Here is a 7,021-nt window from a genome sequence, read left to right as displayed (position 1 = left end):
GAGACCAACAGAGTAATTAAACCTATTTTTTTCTGTCAAGATTTTTGTTTTTGTTTTTAATTATTATACTTTTATTTAAAAATAAAAAAATCACTTTATTTTAAGCAAGTAACATGTTTTTAAAAAGTCAAATTCAAAAAGGTTTTAATAAAGAGAAAATGATGCTTTTCTCTTGTAAGATATTTAAATGATAAAAAATATTATTTGTATACTAAAATCAGCTACTAAAATTAATCACTATATATTTATATATAAATATATGTATTATTTAACTTATTTTTAATGTGTATTTTGTATTTTAATATATATTTTATGTTGATAGCTGATTTTAATATACACTTAACATGATTGTTAAATGATAATTCTTTTCTTAATTATAAAAATTAAATAACATTTATTTTAGTCCATTCGATTAAAATTCATTTTTATACCTAACATTTATATGATTAATAAAAGATTTCAAATAAGAAGATTAACTATCCAATTTTATTTAACTTTTTTTAATCACTTTGAACTTTTTACGAATTATAAAAAATATAATTCAAAATGCACTATATTAGTTATAATTTTCAATTATAAATATTTACCACCTTCAAGAATTATTAATACTAAAGTAACTATTCAACTATTTAAAAATAAAACCCTAATTTATTATGCCAAAATAAAATCAAATACTCAAATTATCCCAAAAAATTTTATTATCTTCATGATAAATATTTAACTACTAATTCAGTGCCAAATAAATGAAATTATGTATTTAAATACCACTTAAAACATTAATTTTTGTATTTTTATCTGTAAATATATATATATATAAAATTTTAATTAACTTTATTTTTTCTACTATTAATTATTTGCATAAATCTTCTTTTATTATAAATTTTATTTTAGCTGTAACAAAAAAGAATTGTGTCATGCGTATTTAACTAAAAACATTAAAATTAATTTTTTTAATTTTAAAAATAAAAATGATTTTTTTTGGATTGATCTTTCAAGCAAAACAATTTTTTTTTTTTTAAAAAAACATCTTCAAATTAGCTACATAATATACAATGTTAAGGTACCTTGATTCTAGTATAAGAAGTTCAATTCCATGTTTTTTATTGGTTTACAGCAGCATTTTCTTACTATTGGTTATATTTAAATTTCACTCTTATTATTCCAACAAAATTGGTGAACTTGCAGAGATTCTATTGAAGTTCAGGTGAACTTTATGGAAACTAACGATTTTGTTGCAGAATTTATTTAATTCACATTTTTTAAACTGTAAATTATAAAATTTTTAATTTAAATTTTAAGTATATGTATTTTAAATTATTCATTTAATTTAATTTGATGAAAATAAACGTAATTGTGTTATTATAATAATATAACTATAATAATACAACTACATTTATTTTATTTATATTAGCCATACTCATTTTTAATTGATTTGCCGATATATCTCTAAGCACAATGGAATTCCTTTTCTTTTTTTTTTTTCACCTTTTTCTGAATTTTAGGAATAATGAAGCTACTTCTTTTATATAATTTTTTTATCATAAATTAAACATAAAATATTTTTATTTATGCATACATGATAATACTATAATTTATGAATACTTCGTGGCTAATATATCATATATAACTTCTAATAATGAGTACTCAGTTAACAAGAATTAAAGGGTGTGGTGGCTTGTATCTCATTTTTATTTTACTATTATAATAGTTAATATTTTTTCTATTTTATTTTACCACTATAAAAGATTATATATACTAAAAGAGAATCTCATTTTTTATCAATTATTTTTTTGTTGGATAATTTTTACAATTTTTTTCTTCTTGTGAAGCGCTGTCGTAAGAAGATAACTATTGTGGATACAAACAACCACTTTCTAATACCTATTAATTGAGTACTTATTACTAGAAGCTATATATGATATCTTAGTCATGGAACATTCATAAACCATGGTGTTATCTTGTATGCATAAATAAAAAAGGTCCATGTTAATTGGTGATAAAGATTATATAAAAGAAGTAGCTTCGTTATTCCTAAAATTTAGAAAAGGGTAAAAAGAAAATAGAATTTTGATATTTATCCTAATAAAATTAAATAATTAATTAGTTATAATTAATATATTTAAATAAATAAAACAAATTAAATGAAAATATTTTTTAAGAATTAATCAAATCAATTAGTTGATACAAATAATTAGTATAATTGATTTGATTTATTAAATTAAAAAATTAAATTACAAAATAGTTGATTGAATTCATTATTTGAGATAATTAATTTATTATAATTAATTAATAAATTAAAAAAATAAATAAAAAAATACTCTCCTAAAAGATAATATTTTTTAACTAAATTAATCTGTATTTATTGTATTTAATTAGAATAAGTAATAAATCATTTATTTTATTATGCACCTTATAAATTAATGAATCAAAATAACCAATATAATTAATTACAATTAATTAATTAATATGAATTATAATAAATTATATAATATTTAAATATCCAATCAAATTAAATATTTAATATAATTAATTCACCGTAATAAATTATATTCAATAAGTTAAAAAAAATTAAAAAATACTTTCAGTATGTTAGGTCAGTTTTATCATTAAGTATAGTATTCTAATTTTTATATAATATAATAAATAGATATAATAAATGAGTAATAGATATAATAGATACAAAAAGAATTTTAACATTAAAAGGGTGACAAATTTTGTTTGGTAAATACATTTTCCTAACAATATTTTTCTAAACGGCCCCGGTTTCTTTCATTTTTTGTCAGGGTCTTTGAGGTCTAAATGGAAACCCAACGAAGCAAAGTAGCAAACACAATTATTTCTCACCCACTAATAACGTGATCTCATTCTTCTAACGAATCTTTTATGCAAAAACTCAACAGCCATGGCATGCTGGGATCCATCCAAGAAAAAGTACTCACCAGATTTAGGAGTAACTCAAATTCGACCAGTCCAACCATGAGAGGAGGAAGTTCAAGATAACACGGAGGAAAAGAGGCAGGGGCGGAGCAGGCGCGTGAGCAACTGGGCACTGGACGAGAGAGTAGAGATGAACAGAGATCTGAGGAGAGCAGGATAAGGGCTGAGCAGGCACCGCAGTAGAAAATCAGAGAAAAAAGCGTACGGAAAAACTTAACAAGGAGAAAGGAAGAGATGCCAGATGCAGAAGAGCAGGTAGAGGAAGCACCGAAAATCCCTGAATTTCAGGATGACAGTGATATGTAGTTTGACCTAGGTGTAGCCTTTAAATTTAAAAATTTTATTAAGGAGATAAGAGAAAGGAATATGGAATGGGCCAACAACACAAATGCCCAGAAGGGGGATAAGGGGAAAGAGGCTCAGAAGTTAAATGGAAATGGACTAAGGAAAAATATTGGGCCTAACTTAGATGAAAATCCTGTGCAAGTAGGGGACATTGAAGGAGGTGGGCTGAGTAAATATCCAAGAGAAGAAATAGAGGTGAACAGCTATAAAATTGAAGACTAGAAGTTGGACTAGGAGGATAGGAGAGAAAAAGAAACTATATGCTAGGAATTAAAAAGGCTCATGTTAGCAAGGAAGAAGGATAAGCAGGTGGGTGAAGGCAGAATGGAGAGCAAGATTCACTAGGAAGTGGTGGAAAGAGGAATGGAAGATGATGAATTGAACAAGCCATTCAAGGAGGCACAGAACAAGGAGCTTGAATTAGTCGGTCAGCATGCTAACTTGGGTGAAAATATCTACTATGTGGAACTAGCAAGTGATTAAGATGAGGACAATACAACCGAGGTACATGCAGACTGGGAAACACAACTAGCCAAGAAATTAGAATTGAAGTTGAGTTTGAAAAGGAAACGAGAGAACTAGAACATGCCAATGCTTACATACAAGGACGGAAAGGAGGAACAAGAGGATAAGGAGCACAAGAAAATGAGGAATGGCAATATAGCGCTGGATACAGGGGAGTATGAGTTAGCCGTGCAAGTGTCTTGTCAGAGTAGGGGAGTACAAATGGCTGAGGAGGCGGTCCTTAACGTGCCCCAACCTCATTCATGAGTATTATTAGCTGGAATTTTCGGGAAATAGCGGCTGCCCAGATAATTTCTGAGTTATATGAACTATGTAAAAAAGCAAAGCCGCTAATAGTGTTCTTAATGGAAACTAGGGCTAGTAAGGAAAAAATGAATAGGGTAAGAAGAAAGCTTAATTTTGACTATATGTTTTGCGTGAAACTCCGGGACTTGTCCGGCGGTCTATGTTTGTTATGAAAAGCTAATACTAATATCCATGTTTACGAGTGGTGTGATAATTACATTAAATCAAATATTAATATTAACAACGATTTGAATTGGAAGGGTATTTTCGTGTACGGGAATCTAGTTTTCCAAAAGCGAAGGAAACTATGGCAGGAGCTTACGATAAGCAACATGTGTAAGGATATACCTCAAGCTTATTTAGGGGACTTCAATGATATTTTAAGTCAAGATGAGAAGGTAGGCATTCATCCACAACCAAGAATTTATTTAGAAACTTTCAGAAGGTTTGTAGATGATAATGGTTTAATAGATGTTAATCTTAAAGGCAGTAAATATACATGGTTTAGTAATCCTAGAAATAACGTTATCACTAGGGAAAGACTAGATAGAGTGTTAGTGAATTGGAAGTGGTTGCAAATATACCAGGATGTCACCTTAAGAGCCTCTTCGGCTGTGAGTTCAGATCATTGTGCCTTAATTTTAGATACACAGCGGCGAGTTCGGATAAAAAAGGAGTTCAGGTTTGAGGCCTATTGGGCAGAACATGAGGAGTGTAAAGAGGTGATCAAGAAGAGCTGGCAAATGGATGAAGGAAATGGAAACTGCTGGAATCAATTCACAAAAAAGAGGATCAGATGCAAAAGGGAGATGATGAAATTGAGTAGTAGGAAGTTCAAGAGAGCAGATAAAGAAATAGAAAGGAAGAAAAGAGAGCTACATCTAATTCAAGAGGCAGGTATGACGGAAGAGGAGCAGAGAAGGGAAAGAGATTTGAAAAACCAAATATCAGAGCTGTGGAAATAAGAAGAGAAATATTGGGGGCAAAGATCAAGGCTGAAATGGTTAAAGTGGGGTGATAAAAATATAGCCTTCTTTCATGCAACAACTATTCAGAGAAGAATTAGGAATAGAATTGACAAACCGAGAGATGAGACAGGACAGTGGATACAAGGGGAAGCTAATATTATGAGATTGGTAGAAAGATATTTCACTAAGCTATTTACTTCGGAAGGAGATAGGAACCTGGAAGAGTGTGTAACAGAAATTCCTAAGAGAGTTACAAGAGAGATGAATGAGGAGTTAATAGCAAACATTACAGATGAGGAAATTAAAGAAGTGGTGTTTAGCATGGGGTTTAAAAGCTCCAGGCCCAGATGGATTAAATGTATTACTTTTTTAACAACACTGGGATATTTTGAGCAAAGAAGTGTGTGGGGTAGTCAAAAATTTTTTTGGAGAAGGCAGCTTACCGGGGGACTTAGGAGAAACAACGGTTGTGTTGATACCCAAAACGAGTCAACCGGAAAGCCTGAATCAACTTAGACCTATAAGCTATTGCAGTTTCATGTACAAGATTGTTACGAGGGTCTTGGTGGAGAGGTTAAGGAAAGTATTAGATACTATTATTTCTCCAGTTCAGAGTGCCTTTGTAAAAGGAAGACTCATACAGGTAAATATAGTAATAGTACAGGAAGCTTTTCATAAATTAAACAAAAAAGAAAATCATGAAAGCAATGACATGGCCATCAAGTTGGATATGAACAAGGCATATGACAGGCTGGAATGGAATTTCCTACAAAGGGTAATGGAGGAGTTCGGTTTTAGCAAAGAGTGGGTCAGATTGATGATGAGCTGTGTGAAAAGTGCTAGTTATAGATTCAAAATAAATGGTAAGTTGTCAACCAAGATCTATCCACAGAGATGGCTCAGGCAGGGAGATCCCCTATCGCCCAATTTATTTATTTTGGCTGCTGAGAGTTTTACTATCCTCATGGAAAAGGCGAGGAGGAAAAATTTCATTTCTGGAATTAGGCTTGCTCCATCAGCACCGGTCATTACTCACCTCTTATTCGGAGATGATTGTATTATTTTTGCAGGGGTGCAAGAAGAGGAGATTTATCAACTTATCCAGATTATAAACTAATATACAGAGACATCAGGACAGAGAATTAATACAGACAAGTCCGGGCTGATCTTTGGAAGGCAGGTACCAATACAAAGGAGGATGAACATTGAGGAGATCGCTGGAATGAATTCATGGGAGGATCCGGGAAGATACCTAGGACTCCCAGCGAGATGGGGAAGATCCAAGAATAAGGCATTGGAGTGGATACAGGAGAAAATGCTTGACAAGATGCAAGGATGGAAGGAGAAACTATTAAACCAAGCCAGAAAGGAGGTTTTGATAAAAGTAGTAATTCAGGCGATTCCTGTCTATGCCATGAATATCATTAAATTTCCTAAATTCTTTTGCAAGAGAATTGAAGTAGCAATAGCCAGATTCTGGTGGAGAAACAATGGAAAGGAAAGAAGCATTCACTGGAAGAGTTGGACAAAAATGACAAGGAGCAAAATAAATGGAGGCTTGGGGTTCAAGGATTTAGAATGCCAAAACATAGCACACCTGGCTAAACCAGCATGGAAGCTATTAAAGAAGGATGATGCTATATGGGGTCGGACACTAAAGGCCATTTATTACCCAAATTGCAGCCTATGGGAGGCGGGAGAAGGAAGAAATGCGTCGTGGATATGGAAAAGCCTGCTGGAAGGAAGGGACTTTCTTAGAAGGAAAGGAAGATGGAGTATTGGGAATGGAGCAGAGGTAGACATTTGCGAAGATAATTGGGTGGCTGGGACAGGAAAATTGGGGAGAGGCAAAGTAGGCGGTATTAGAAGAGTGAGTGAGCTGATAAGAGAAGGGGAGGGTTGGGACATGAACAAAATCATGGACATATTTCCTGGAGATGTAGCCGATCTAATAACTAAAA

Source organism: Arachis hypogaea, chromosome 16 (assembly GCF_003086295.3).
Source record: "Arachis hypogaea cultivar Tifrunner chromosome 16, arahy.Tifrunner.gnm2.J5K5, whole genome shotgun sequence".
Classification (NCBI taxonomy): Eukaryota; Viridiplantae; Streptophyta; class Magnoliopsida; order Fabales; family Fabaceae; genus Arachis; species Arachis hypogaea.
The sequence above is the reverse complement of the archived record's forward strand: the minus strand, read 5'-3'. Positions refer to the sequence as shown.